We start from the raw sequence: 15,986 nt of genomic DNA on the forward strand, positions 1-15,986 counted from the left end.
CATGAAGTCTTCTTATGAGTCTAATCTCAAGAATCAGCCTGCTGCAATACGTGGAAGAACATACAGTCTTTAGTTGTCACTTGTGCAGAAACATTTGTAGTGTGAAAATTTTGTCAATTAACAGTGTGTTTTACCCCCAGCTATAATCATTTTCTCGGACTAACCTATTTAGCTGACAAATCTCGATCAAAAAGTGTTAAATAGTTGACATCATGTGCATATAAAAAAAATCTTATAGTTTTATTTAACCAGGAGATCGTTAAAAATGTACCTTAAAAATGACCAAGTCATGCCTAAACAGAAAGCTAACAGGCTAACCTGCCTGATAAACACATTGTCAACAGCGGCAAGTTGTGAATTTACTGAAGACATCAAAGCTGCAGTATGTAACTTTTATAAAAAAACTTTTTTTTTTTACATATTAAACTATCAAAATATTTGATATGGTATGGTATGAGTCAGATAATCTGTCAAAAAAAAAAAAAAAACAGCTCCTCTGCCTTCTCCCAGTGCTACCTAGAAACAACCAATCAGAGCCAAGGGGAGGGCCTTAGCGCTGTCAGGCATCTTCCATGTAGTGCTGCCCTTCTCCTTCTTGCTCGCTGCAGCTAGCAGATCCTGTTGCGAATGCTCAGGCTAGTTAGTGTGACCAAACGCGTTGCTTGTAAGGGTAAGTTGTTTTTCCGCCATTCGGACTTTGAGAAGTGAGTACATGAGCTTGATAAACAGCACTAAGACCCTCCTCCCTGCTCTGATTGGTTGTTTTTGGTCGGGAGCGGTGCATTTCTTCACGCAGCAGTATCTCAGACAGAAGGAGAAGGAGATGGATCATTTTCACAGATTATGTGTCATCATGTCGACAGTTTTAACAAAAATGTAAAATAGTTTTTTTAAATGAAAGTTACATACTTTAGCTTTAATGTCTCAAGAAACTAAAAAAACCTGTCACTTTCAAAGAATGAATAAGAGTTGGTGAGTGAGTAATATAGTTCCAATGCCAAATTATTTTACTGTCCTTTAAAGATACCAAGAGTTCAAACAAAAACATTAACCTACTGATTAAAAGATACTGTATCAATACCAGAGGCAGATTAATTTGAAATAAGTACTTTCAGATAATAAGCTTAAAACCGTAGCTATCAAATAGATAACTTTTAAAAACATAAGTCTGTTTACACTGACTTCACAGTTCAGCTTAGGTCATTTTGTTATAAAAGGTTTCTTAGGTGAAATGAGGACAGTTTTCCTCTTTATTTGAGAAACTCTGTCTTTCCTCCTCTTATTTTCATGTTTCTCTTGTCATTTTCTGTGCGTGTGTGTGTGTGTGTGAGAGAGTGTGTCTGTGTGTCTGTGGAAAGTACGGTGCCTTCCACAACTTGGCACAAACACATGCTTGGATAATTATATGTCATCCACACAAAGACACACACACGCACACACAACTCATTAACATTCATAACTCTCATACGCACGCACGCACGCACACGCGCGCACACACACACACACACACAAGCAGCTCCTGCGCAACCACACCTCCACCACCAGACGTGGGTCAGAACAGCAGGTCAGCAGGGTGGATTCCTCCACCTGTTGAGAAAGGAGTTTTTTTTAACCCTTTGTGGTTTTTTTTTTTTTTTTTTTTTTACAGCAAAACTGAAATAATTCCATCGGAAAAAGAAATGATGCAAAAAGTTCTTAAGCTGGTCATCATCACTTTCCCATGACTGTTTGTATCACGCTCCTTGATATTGATATAACGTTAATAATATTAGCGGTGGTGGTGCTAACATATAAATCCTCTTGAGGTGACTGTGGCAAAAATTAGGGGTGTGTGATAACCTGTGACGTGCGGTCAGGAGTGGCAGGTGAGGGAGAGCCTCACATGTCATCATGGAAAAATAATATATAATAATAAAACCATCTATATTGCTATTTTCACCCTGTGGTTTGTACTATAAAGTATCTATTTCTTTTACGTAAATGTAAATGATTAGTCTTTTTGCCCTCCAGCGTTGTATGCCTGCACGAAATTTGCGTACGTCCAGTAACATGGTGTCTAAGTCACAGGTCAGTGCCTCACCAGCAATGAACCTCACCGCACGTCACTGGTGATAACGTCTTGTAATGTTAAAGAGCCACAATATTTCTCATGAAAGTGAATTCTGCACAGTGAATCATTATCAAGCTGCTGTCAACAAGTGAGGTCAGCTGGTGAAATAAGTGTAAGACGGTATTATGAGCCCCATTGTTAGAATTGCTCAGCCTTTTTTTCCCCCTACGTTTCATACTCTTACTTTGAAGTAAGAAAGGTCAAATCTCTTGAAAGGCAATAAATGAGGATATCTTGCTAGGTTAGCAGCTTCAGCAGTTTCAAAAGCAAGAAGAAGTCTCTGCTGCTTGTAAATCATCTAACACCAAACAACTTGTTCTGTAGAAAAAGGAAGCAGCAGCAGTGAGACCCTCAAGGTACAAATAACTTGTTAGCACTGTGAGAATACTGCAACTGGCTAACCCACTAGGTTGGCAAAGTTAGCATCTGGTTCATCCATCTATTTTCTTTACACCCTTACCCTTGTCCCTCAGTGGGGTCAGGAGGGTTGCTGGTGCCTATCTCCAGCAATCTTTCCGGGCGAGAGGCAGGGTACACCCTGGACAGGTTGCCAGTCTGTTGCAGGGCAACACACCATGCATACACACACTCACACCTAGGGGCAATTTGGAGAGGCCAATTAACCTGACAGTCATGTTTTTGGACTGTGGGAGGAAACCGAAGTACCCTTGAGAAAACCCATGCATGCACAGGGAGAACATGCAAACTCCAGGCAGAAAGACTGGGGCCGGGAATCGAACCCAGAACCTTCTTGCTGCAAGGCAACAGCTCTACCAACTGTGCCACTGTGCAGCCCACATCTGGTTCATCTTGCCAATAAACTTGTCCAGCCTAAACTGGGTTACACTGACCACAGATTCTTGAAAACAATCCTTTATTATATTTGCGAAAACACAAAAAAATGTAAAGTTTTCAACGCTTTTTTTGACTTTGAGACCACCTTAGAACTAGACACCTGCTGAAGCCGCAGTATGGGTAAGTAAAAGCTGACCTGGATTATTCAACACTGATTTCACATCTGTAAAGCTAAAACCATGTGATTTGTGAAACCTTTACTCTATTGTAGATGACTAAGGAATTTGATAATACAACTGAATTGCCACCATTATTGTCTTGCGAAGTTGATACAAAGCTTTAACTCTGGCCCTAACATTACTTTTCAATGGCTTCGTCGTAAACATCTGACCCCTTTAAGCTATCACTACCCAGGGTGTGAGACACCACAGGAACCAGGTGTACACATAGTTTCCTCACCGCTACTGTTTTCCCTCTTAACTTCGCCCTGTTTGACACAACGACTGAAAAAAACTCTTGCTGCTGTGGCTTTAGGGCCAAGAGGAGACATATTCAGGATGCTGTGGTCAAAGACCTTCAGTCTATTGCCTTCCTCTACTCGATACCGCGCCTGTGGAGCGTAAGCCAAAGGAAAAAGGAAAACACAAAACAGTATTTGTATTGTGCTGAAAAGCCTCAGCACATAAAGGAGTTCTTCCTTGTCATATGTCTTGTATTAGCAAGTTAAAAGGGAAAGTATGTGGTGCTACTTTTTCAAACAAGGGATGTTTCCACACCCGAGATGGTAAAGACGCACACAATAGGAGTAATTCAGTCTAGATTCACACAGAGATTTGTCAAGCGGTGAAGAGGACAATGTTCATAAAGAAGGTTAGATCTGTGAATATCAGGTAACACAAAAGTGATGCAACTGCAATTCAAAGAGAGTTAGGGAAAACTTTGACTTTTCTCGCTGAAAAAACAAAGTTTTACATGTCATAAAAATTTCTTTCTGTGCACTAAAAACCACGTTTGTTTTATTTGACAGATTCTGGAATCAAATTCTGGAATTTGATGGTGCATAGAAGATTGTAGCGCTCTTTTTCTCAAGGAAAAGCCGCGTGCAAATGTTTACATTGAGCTCTGAACATGGATTGAAGTCGTGTTGACAACATATTGAAGCTAAAACTCAATTTAATTAAAAATATATATATATCAAATTGAGTTTGACTGCAGAGCTGATCGAAGTTTTCAGCGGGATGAAGATCAGGTTACTCCAGTGACTGTCATGTGTTCTTCTATAAAATTCAGTTCTTGGTTTTTACTGTTCATCTTTGGCTTGTTTTAAGTACAACCTGCAAATAAAATACAACAGACAACACATCATGATGATTAAGACGAAGTTTGTTTACAGTAAGATATATATATATATATATATATATATATATATATATATATATATATATATATATATATATATATATATATATATATATATATGTGACACTTGCATCCATGTGATTCAGAGTCAAATTTGCTCAGCCATGGAAGATGTCACCAGTTACAAAGAAAACATCTTCCTCTAAATTTTCCCCACTTACGGAAATTAATTTGGTTTACAACAGCTACCGCTGCACTCAGTTCCCACTTCCCACTTCCCAGTAACATCATGATGTCAGAGCACACCTGGTGCCACATGCTGGCAGCAGACATTACAGAAGGTTTCAGGCTGCAATGCAAAACAGATGTTTGGTTTTGTTTCCCATGCAAAGTTGAAATTCACTGAAATCTAGCTATCTGATAACGATGCATCTGTTTGTCAGCAGTGCTGTCTGATGCAGTGAAGTGATGCTAGTGTGGGCGAAACGAAAGCCTGTTAGTGAATCGGTTGGCTGAGACACATCCCCCTAACGCGATCTGACATTAGGAAACATCCTCCACTAATATTTCATCATAGCACAATCAAGAAGCTATGTTACCTTCAGTTGCTACAAACATGACTTAACACAAATTTGCCTTGAAATTGGCCTCTGTCTCTTTAAGAAGCTTCCACTCTTCTGGTCGAACCCCAGTTCAATCAGCAGCTGTACAGACACCGATAGCTCTTCACTGGGTGAAACCTCAATCAGAGTTTCAAAGGAATTGCTTTGGGTGAAACATTTGAGAAGGTATACAAGAAGGTATTCTCTTCCAAATGGAAAGTTGGATATGTAATCGCCAACCCTTCCCACACGTCAAACCATTTTAAGGCAAAGTTACCTCTTGAATTATATGTATAAAATGTTCTTTTGAGCATAAGCCAATGTTGTAAGCATCTTTCACAACACTCATCACTGCACGTCGTAAAAACACATTTCAAGAGCTTGTGGTTTGGTAAAAGACAATAACAAGAACAAGAAATCATGCAGCAGGTGTAGAAAACTTAAAAAAAGAAATCCAGCTGACACAAACTTGTACATATTCCTGTCCATAACGGTGAACAGTTTTTCTCTTGTTTCATCTAAACTAATGTTTCTCAACCCTGGTCCTCACCGCCCCCCTGTCCTGCATGTTCTAGGTATTTCCTTTCTGCCACACACATAAATTGTATCTCTGGGTGATTAACAGGCTTCTGCAGTACTTGATGGTCATGCAATCATTTGAATCAGCTGTTCTGGAATAGAGGCACATCTAAAACATGCAGAGCAGGGGGGGCGCTGAGGACCAGGGTTGAGAAACACTGATCTAAACTAAAAAGATAAATAAATAAATCAACAAATGCCTTAACGAGCTCACACCACTCACAGCCAACAGACGGCAACACTAAAAAATCCTGGTTACAGGTCAGAACTCAAATGCATCCACTAATAACACTTTCCTGTTTAATCCTGTTCAGGATCACAGATCTGTTGATAGGGAAATATATTTTGTGAGCCATTACAGAGACAAATACTTCAAACATCATGGATGGGTTGACAACAGGACAAAGAGGGCACCAGTTTGAGAGCTTCAAACAGCTACGATTTCAACGTTATTATGCAAAATAATATATATATATATATATATATATTATTTTATTTTAATTTTATTTTTTCTGTTGCAAAGAAAAAATTGTTTAGGCTAGATTGTGTGAATGACCATTAAGAATGAATTACCAATATGTGTATTAAGTGGAAAATATTTAATTCAAACAAATGAATTCACCAAAACATTCAAATATATTGTTGTTCTGCCAACCTATATTTTATATCAGTTTCTTACCCGTCTACTTTACCATTGCAAACCTTATTATTTCTCCTGGTGCTTTCAAAGATTCAAATCTTACCAAGTTTTCAAAAAAAAAAATTTAATATCAAATATTATTTGTATCTTACTGTATTCCCATCTGATGCCTTGTAGGGGCAGATTTGTTGTGAGAAAGGAACGACTGTGACACGTGTTCAACCGAGATATTTGACGTTAATGCTGGTAGCTGCTAAATGGAGTCAAATAACCACAGTGTCTTGCACCAGGCAACGAATACGTAGCACAAAATTTCTTTAAGTTGTGGTTTGTCAAAGTGGGCATAACCCGGCCGTGGTGCGATTTAACTTATCACGAACACCAACCATCAAAGAGTAGAATTGCTCGCTTTGGTACACAGGAAGTCGAGCATCAAACAACCAAAACCACAAACATACAAAATGGTGAAATGACCAGGACTCAATCTGAATACCAGGTGTCTCAATTTGAAATCTGGACCTGAATGTTTCCATGACTCCAGATGTTTAATAATCCTCATTCAACGTGGTCATACGAACGAATGAATTTATTTCATTCATATTCCTGCGTGTATGCAGCACCATGTTACACAGCATCGACACATACATAATTAAATTACAAACAAATACACCACTTATTTGGTGAGTACGTCTGAGAAAAGACCAGGAAGAAGTTGATTAAATCAATTAAAAGATGTCTAAGTACAACTTAGAGACAGCGAGTAACCAAACACTATTTAGCTTCCCACAGTCAGGGTAGAAATTTGTCCTAAAAATATACTGTAGCTACAGTTGTTTGTAGGACAGCTGCCTTTACAATTCTTTGCAGTATTTATGCGTGGCTATGTCACAGAGGCTTGCATCATGTGACCCTGTTCCTTTATTTTGAAGATTTTAGTCTTCTCATTAAATGTTCTTCGAAATAAAAAAGTGTTTTTTTTTTATGTACATAATGTCCCTTTCATGACTAGAGTGATAAGAAAGTCTTATCTCTTTAGAAGGGTCAATATTTCTGATGAAATATATGTGTGTGTGTGTGTGTGTGTGTGCGTGCGTGTGTGTGTGTGTGTGTGTGTGTGTGTGTGTGTGCACATGAATTTGTTTTGTGTGTAGTATCAAAGCACCACTGTTTGCGGAGCTGCACCACAGAGCCCAGCTCACGGTTGCAGCTGTTTTGCTCAGTGTTGCATCACCTTTCTTTCTTTTCTTTCTTTTCTTTTTTTTTTTTTTTTTTTTTTTACAGGCAAGATATGCAGCTCCAGAGCAGTTAAATTTAATATAAACACACAACATTTACACGCCAGACCCATAAAGATAAACTCATTTAAATGTGGACGTTATTTAGTGTCACTTTAATAAGTCCCGGCTAAAGTCGGCAAAAACAGCTGCAGGTAAGCTGAGCTCAGGAAAGTACGTTCAAGACGATGGAGAAGACACGTCCAGGCTTTAGTCTGGTCCGTAAGACTAATTACAACAGACATGAGAAACTGCTGTAATAAACAGATGAGGTATTCTGCTTGTTGTAGTTTCCAAAATAGGATTCCCCTCTCCGCCATAAAAACTCCAAATAAATTTTAACAGAGAAAATACAACGCAGGAAACAAACACGGACAGGAATAAAATTAGTTTAACTCGGCCATCTCTGACTAACCTGTCACAATCACCCACGGTTGTTCCGTCAATAGTGCACAAATCAATGAGAACACGTTAGCCACTCATCGCTTGGCTCCACCCGGTTCTCATGTTTAGTCTTTGCTGTTTAAACCTGATTTGTTCTATTTGCATTGGCCAGACTGAGACTGAAAATCAATTAAACTCACATTGCATGTGGCTCACCTTCTATAAAACAAAATGCCAGGTATAAACCTTCCTTTTAATCAGGATTGTCTTGCTGTGTTGTTGGAAATTGATATGTAATTGGATAAGTGTCACCCTTGCAATGAGCCAGCTTTCTAATGCTGAACAGTTCAGTAAGAAAAAAAAAAAAAAAAACAGAAAAAAACCCCAAAAAACATCGCAGTAGTCGTCAGCCTGCACCAATAGTGTTTATCTAAGGACGGCTAAGGCACAAAGTACGACTACTTGTTTTTCTGCCTGGGTTTTATTCACATTTTTTTCTTTAGTGAGCTACATAAAACCACCGAGGCACACCGTGAACCTTGCAAAGATTTCCGGGTAATTCTGCAGAAAAGAAAAACAAAAACCAATGTAGATGGTTAATGAAAAGAACCTGGAGAGACTGGAAGGGACAGATTACATTATCAGTAACCAACTTCTATGTATCCCCCTCTGAGCCACAAAACCATCTGACGTACTGGGCAATGTCTGGTGGGCAATATGTCATGATCTAACCAAAGAAGTACGTTGTACCTCATTTTTAATGACTGCGACGGCCCATTGGTTGATTTTCTTGAAGGACGTTGAGGTAATCCAATGAAATCAACTTGACAAAAAAACGTTACACAGCAATAAAAGTAAAATATTGGCTAAAAACATAAAAAAGAAAAACAAAAAGAAAAACGAAAACAAGATGTAACTAAAACAACTGTTTTGGTCTGAAACTGTGACACACGAAGACTGCGATGTTTGTTGATGAATGAACAAACACTATAACTCAGCACTCAAGTCAAGTATGTATACAAGTTTTACACAAAATTTACTCCTTTGCTTTATACTTTGTACAGAGTTTATTGTATAAAGCAGTATATTGTGCATTTGAAAACATTTGTTTTTGCATCCTACTCTTTGTATAATAATTGTGCAGCTGTAGAAAATGAAATCTGGCCGTTCACATCTAGTCATTAACGTTAACCTGCTGAGGAACCGCAGTTCTTGTTGCTACTGCAGAAACAAATCAGTGCAACTAGGGGTGTTATTTTATGAAAGGAGTCAAGTTTCACAAATCAAATTGAAAAAAAAAAACTTGTTACCAACGTAGTGATAATTCAGTGCTTAATCCCTAGAAATTCCCTGCTTGGCTGAATTTTAAACCTTTCATGGGTAGTGGTCACTACAGTGGATAGCTATCTAAAAGCCATTTTCTTGTGCTTCTTGTGGATTTTTATGTTATAAATGCACACAGACCACTGAAGTGGACACTAATGCATCATAAAATACACTATCAACTACTGGCCATCAGCTGCAAATGCAAGAAATTATTTTGGTTAAATCCAATATGGCCGACAGACAAAAGAAAAGCATGCCAACTGACCCGGTCCCTCCTTCTACTGTAGACGACTCTTTAAAATATTGTGACATCTAACCCCTAAAGAACAATACAACTGATGTATTTTTCAAATAACAACTTTGTATTTGGCGAAAATTACAATTGATCACCTTAACAAAAAAAAAACAAAAAAAAATAATATATATATATATATATATATATATATATATATATATATATATATATATATATATATATATATATATATACATACAAAATTTTTATTCCTACCTTTTTTTATGCCTTAAGAAAAGAAAAGAATTTTTTTTTGAAAAAATCCTGACACGAAGGATTATAATTCATGCATGAAAGGGTTACAGAGTTTTTATGTCCAGAAACAAACAAACAAAAAAAGCCAGCTGAGTATGTCCTTTTTTAAATATGTTTTCAGGATCTTAAATTCTCCCTATAGAGTAGAACAATCTGGGCTGAGGTTTGACCTGGCCATTAATGTTAATTTATGAGGTAAATATAATCGAATGCAGTCCAAATTCCTTAAAAAACACACCCTTAAATTCAGGAACAAATACTCACTCTTAAAAAAAGTGACTTAGAGTTCAGTGGGATTAGCCTTCCACGTCACAAATTTTGTTTTCTTGTAATGTGAATTTTTTTCACTCCTTGATGTAGTGATGCTCTGGGATCAGAGCCATATTGCCCTTATAAAAAAAAAAAATACACGTTTTAAAATATGCTCTCATGAAACAGTCTGAAAATGGTACATTATAAAGCTACATTGGTGAGTAATTTGTTGCTTAAGAAAGCAATGATTTCCCAGCATTTAAAGGGAAACACTCGCATCTTTTTTGTGTCCATACACATAAATCACAAGTCATATCTTTAGCATGATACAGTGGGTTGTTAAAATTGTAACATTTTTGTGCAATTTAACAAAAAAAAAAACAAAAAAAACAGATCAAAACAATGGTTCGGTCGTATTTCGATCTGTTATATTCGAAAACAACTGTGCTTTAGAGTGACTTCTGGAGCCAAAAGTCACATGTGAACAGATGCATAAACTCCTACCAATAAGAGTGTGATAGTTTGTTTCTGCAAACCTGTACGTTACCATAAAAGGTATCAATCTGACGTGAGTTATTGGAAATGATAAACTGTCTGAGTGATACACTTCCTGTGCTGGCTCTCGTGCTCAACTTAACTTCCTGTTTACGGCTGTAACATCCCACTAAAGGCTGCTCCTCTAATATAGGAAACGCTTCAGTCAGGCTTTCAGGTTGAGTGACTGGGTCATCCTAGTCTGCCGAGTTTAAGTGAGCAGCATGAAAATACTCTCATCACACCCAGATTTTGCTTGGTTGAAAATTCGTGGTTATGGTGTTTACCAAGAAGTTTCTCTTAGTCAGCTGAGTGTTTTGAAGCTATTTTACTGTACGTGAGAAATTTCTCTTTTGTCATGTTGGAACCAAAATCTCCTATTTATTTTATTACCATTTCTGTGCTGAATTGGTACAATGCAATACACAAACAAAAGGTGTTTTTTTCTATGTTACAAAGGCTAACATAAAATTTAGGAATGAACTGCACTTGCTATTATTTTATATTTATATGCTGCTTGTAGGTTATATATGTTGCATTTCAAGGCAAAGCCCATGGCTTCTATTGGCTTTGAATTTTACCATATTTCTTCCACTTTTAGAAATCATTTTTTGGAATGAGACATCCGGAGTGCCGACTTGAATCTGATAGAGGATCGGCAGAGAGCTAAACATTAGGGTGATGGAAAGGAGACCTTCACAACTCAGTGACTCTGAGCTCATTGCCAAGGATAAATAATCAAAGCACCAGTGGAGTCATGCATGTAGGTGGTCAGAAAATATCTCATTTCTCCAGACAAACTTTTCCCCCCCCCCCACAATAATTATAGAGGCGTAGAAATCATTTTTGACTTGCCATTTTCATTCTTTTTATAAACTGATAAACACTTCATTATTATTATTATTATTATTGGGGCATGCCATTAGCAATGCATAAGGAGAGCAGTGACTGACCTGCGAAGCAGGTCAGTCACTGCCTCCATGCATTGCATGGCAGGCACCTATTGTTCTTCACCTAATAGAATGTCTCTTTATTTATTTATTGGGGCATGCCATTAGCAATGCATAAGGAGAGCAGTGACTGACCTGCGAAGCAGGTCAGTCACTGCCTCCATGCATTGCATGGCAGGCACCTATTGTTCTACACCCAATAGAATGTCTCTTTATTGGGGCATGCCATTAGCAATGCATAAGGAGAGCAGTGACTGACCTGCGAAGCAGGTCAGTCACTGCCTCCATGCATTGCATGGCAGGCACCTATTAATCTACACCCAATAGAATGTCTCTTTATTTTTCATATTATTTATTATTCTTCCGTCACCGTTAATGCGGCTCGTACCGCTGCGTGCCCACCCACAAAAGTGGTATCAAAACGTGCGGCTCGATCCCGGCAAGTGAGCTATTATTTTTATTGGGGATCGGAGTTACGACGGCGACGTAAAAAGCGAAAAACGAGCGAAATTTCCAACTGCCGAAACGCAGAGTGTAACTGACACCAACTGCCGCTTTTTTAGAGTGAGAGAAAGAGTGGATTTTTGACCCCAAAATAATTTTGAAATCGCTCTCATGGGTGCAAAAATTGGTCTATCGGTATGAAACTCGGTGATGACATTGATACGCATGCCTGCTCCGGTAAAATGTTTTCAAAATTTCCCTAGGGCTTACGGTTTTCTGTCAAGGTGCTTCAGAGGAAAGTTTTGGGACAGGACTAACTGACGTTCCTCCCCAGTGTTTTACATACATTTCTGAAAAAGCTCTGAGCTCAGCGCACAACATTTTTCTCTCATCACTGCAATTACTGTGAATGAGCTACAGATATGAATCGCGGTACTAAATGAGACGACAAATAGCCCTCTCATATGCTTCAAACGGTTTTTGGATCGGCCTTACGGATCCTGAACGGGAAGCAGTCGTTCAGACTGCTTTTTCCATTAAAACTGAGTGGGTGTCTCATAACATTAGATAAAGTCTCTGACACACACTGCAGTCTCATCACTATAGCAACAGAATACTGAGGAAGGCTGGCAGCTGGTTTGGACTACAAAGACTCTGTAGTTCTAAACATGGCGGAACACTTTAATACAGAGGGCAGAGCAGGAGGTCAGAACTACAACATGGCGGAACACTCAATTATTACAGAGGAGGGCTGAGCTGGCAGTTAGAACAACTTGCTGTTTTTGGCATTATACAGGTGGATTAACCAAACCACTGTTACACATTGGATTAGTGTGGTTATGGAAATTAAGTTTATTGAAAGTTTCAAAATAAAACTCTGCAATGTCCACTCACGACGAATATTAAGCTTTTTTATGTTTTTTTGTCTCAGGATAGTGAACTGCCTTGCGCAGCAAGGCAGTTCATTAACATTAGCATTAATGTTAATTGAAATCCTTCCCCAGCTTTCTGTCTCACACACACAGCAGTTGGCTGAGGGCCAATCGCTATAGCAACAGAATCCAGAGAAAGGCTGCTGGTTTGGACTACAAACCAGCAGCCATAACTGCCATAACTGTAGTTCTATCTATGGCCAAGACTCAGTTAAAACAGAGGCCTGAGCAGCATGTCAGAACTACAACATGGCAGAACACTCAATTATTACAGAGGAGGAGTTGGCTGGTATTATAAACAACTTGTGCTTTAACCTGATCACTATTACACATGAAATTAGTGTGGCAATTTCAAATGAAGCTTATTGAAAATTTTCAAAATAAAAGCCTTGACAATTTTTACATCATGTAATTGCTCTTTTTACATACATTTCTGCAAAAAGTTCTGAGCTCAGCGCACACCATTTTTCTCTCATCACTGCAATTACTGTGAATGAGCTACAGATATGAATCGCGGTACTAAATGAGACGACAAATAGCCTTCTCATATGCTTCAAACGGTTTTCGAATACGTATCACGGTTCCCGAATGGAAAGGAGTTGTTCGGACAGCTTTTTGGAGTGAAACTGGCTGGCTCAAACACATAGAATTGTTTCTCCCCCTGTGTGTCTCTCTCCCAGCTGACAAAGAGGCTTGGTCACTATAGCAACAGAACACAGAAAAGCAGAGCTGCTGCTTAGGACTACAAAAACGCCATCTTTGTAGTTCTAAACACGATGGAACACTTTACTTTGGGCATTATATAGTTGGATTAACCCAACCACTGTTACACATTTTATTGCTGTGGTCAATTAAAATGAAGCTTAATGAAAATTTCAAAATAAAAGCCTTGATATTTTTCACATCAGCTTTGGGCTTTATGTGAATGGTTTAAACAAACTACTGTTACACTATGAATTGGTGTGGTGGTTAAAATGAAGCCTACCGAAAGTTTCAAAATAAAAGTCTGCATATTCCTCTCATGCTAGTGCAACGCCATAGGCGTTGCAATAATATTAAGCTTTTTTCACATTTTTTTTCCTCAGGATAGTGAACTGCCTTGCGCAGCAAGGCAGTTCATTAACATTAGCACAAGTTTAGCATTTTACTGCCCCCACTAGTGCACTGCCTTGCGCAGCAAGGCAGTGCATTAGCATTAGCATTAGCCTTTTCCCTAAAGGTAGCTATTAGCTAATTTTCTTACTTATTAGCGATGTTCAGTATACTGAATGGAGTAAATCAATGACAGAAAACATGCTAGTGATGCCACACATCCTACATGAATATTAGTCTTCACGCTAATATTAGCATTTTGGCTTATGCATTAATTTCAACATACTGAATGGTACAGGTACAGTTTAGTCAACATGTTTCTGACTCACCACAGGTTATTGACTACATTGCAGCTTTCTTTAGCAATAATGCTAATTTTTTGCATCAGAACGCTTGATTAAAAAGCGACGGGCACACTTTGGCATGCCCCTCAAAATTTCTGCGGAATTTTCTAGTTTATTTATATATATCTTTATTTTTCTTCCATTACCGTTAATGCGGCTCGTACCGCTGCGAGAAACCCCACAAAAGTGGTATCAAATCGTGCGGCCCGATGCCGAGAAGGGAGCTATTATTTTTATTGGGGATCGGAGTTACGACGGCGACGTAAAAAGCGAAAAATGAGCGAAATTTCCAACTGCCGAAACCTTAGAGTGTAACTGAAACCAACTGCCGCTTTTTAGAGTGAGAAAAAGAGTGGAATTTTGACCCCAAAATAATTTTGAAATCGCTCTCATGGGTGCAAAAATTGCTCTATTGGTATGAAAGTCGGTCATGACATTGATACGAATGCCTGCTCCGGTAAAATGTTTTCAAAATTTCCCTAGGGCTTACGGTTTTTGGTCTAGGTGCTTCAGAGCAAAGTGATGGGACAGGATAACTGACGATCCTCCCCAGTGTTTAACATACATTTCTGAAAAAGCTCTGAGCTCAGCGCAGACCATTTTTCTCTCATCACTGCAATTACTGTGAATGAGCTACAGATATGAATCGCGGTACTAAATGAGACGACAAATAGACCTCTCATATGCTTCAAACGGTTTTTGGATCGGCCTTACGGATCCTGAACGGGAAGCAGTCGTTCGGACTGCTTTTTCCATTCAAACTGACTGGGTGTCTCATAAAGTCAGATAAAGTCTCTGACACACACTGCAGTCTCATCACTATAGCAACAGAATGCAGAGGAAGGCTGGCAGCTGGTTTGGACTACAAAGACTCTGTAGTTCTAAACATGGCGGAACACTTTAATACAGAGGGCAGAGCAGCATGTCAGAACTACAACATGGCGGAACACTCAATTATTACAGAGGAGGGCTGAGCTGGCAGTTAGAACAACTTGCTGTTTTGGGCATTATACAGGTGGATTAACCAAACCACTGTTACACATTGGATTAGTGTGGTTATGGAAATTAAGTTTACTGAAAGTTTCAGAATAAAACTCTGCAATGTCCACTCACGACAAATATTAAGCTTTTTTATGTTTTTTTGTCTCAGGATAGTGAACTGCCTTGCGCAGCAAGGCAGTTCATTAACATTAGCATTAATGTTAATTGAAATCCTTCCCCAGCTTTCTGTCTCACACACACAGCAGTTGGATGAGGGCCAATCGCTATAGCAACAGAATCCAGAGAAAGGCTGCTGGTTTGGACTACAAACCAGCAGCCATAACTGCCATAACTGTAGTTCTATCTATGGCCAAGACTCAGTTAAAACAGAGGCCTGAGCAGCATGTCAGAACTACAACATGGCGGAACACTGAATTATTACAGAGGAGGAGTTGGCTGGTATTATAAACAACTTGTGCTTTGAGCATTATATAACTGATTTAACCCGATCACTATTACACATGAAATTAGTGTGGCAATTTCAAATGAAGCTTTATTGAAGCTTATTGAAAATTTTCAAAATATAAGTCTTGACAATTTTTACATCATGTAATTGCTCTTTTTACATACATTTCTGCAAAAAGTTCTGAGCTCAGCGCACACCATTTTTCTCTCATCACTGCGATTACTGTGAATGAGCTACAGATATGAATCGCGGTACTAAATGAGACGACAAATAGCCCTCTCATATGCTTCAAACGATTTTCGAATACGTATCACGGTTCCCGAATGGAAAGGAGTTGTTCGAACAGCTTTTTGGAGTGAAACTGGCTGGCTC

General features: G+C 38.7%; 1 long non-coding RNA gene across 2 annotated transcripts in view; it reads right to left on the reverse strand.

Annotated features, from left to right (window-relative positions):
• Positions 1 to 15,986, reverse strand: part of LOC106907758 (uncharacterized) — a 172,582-nt gene that overhangs the window by 34,730 nt on the left and 121,866 nt on the right. The gene's annotated exons all lie outside the window — the stretch shown is intronic.

Source organism: Poecilia mexicana, unplaced genomic scaffold (genome assembly GCF_051168715.1).
Source record: "Poecilia mexicana isolate PSO_F unplaced genomic scaffold, ASM5116871v1 scaffold_15, whole genome shotgun sequence".
Taxonomy (NCBI): Eukaryota; Metazoa; Chordata; class Actinopteri; order Cyprinodontiformes; family Poeciliidae; genus Poecilia; species Poecilia mexicana.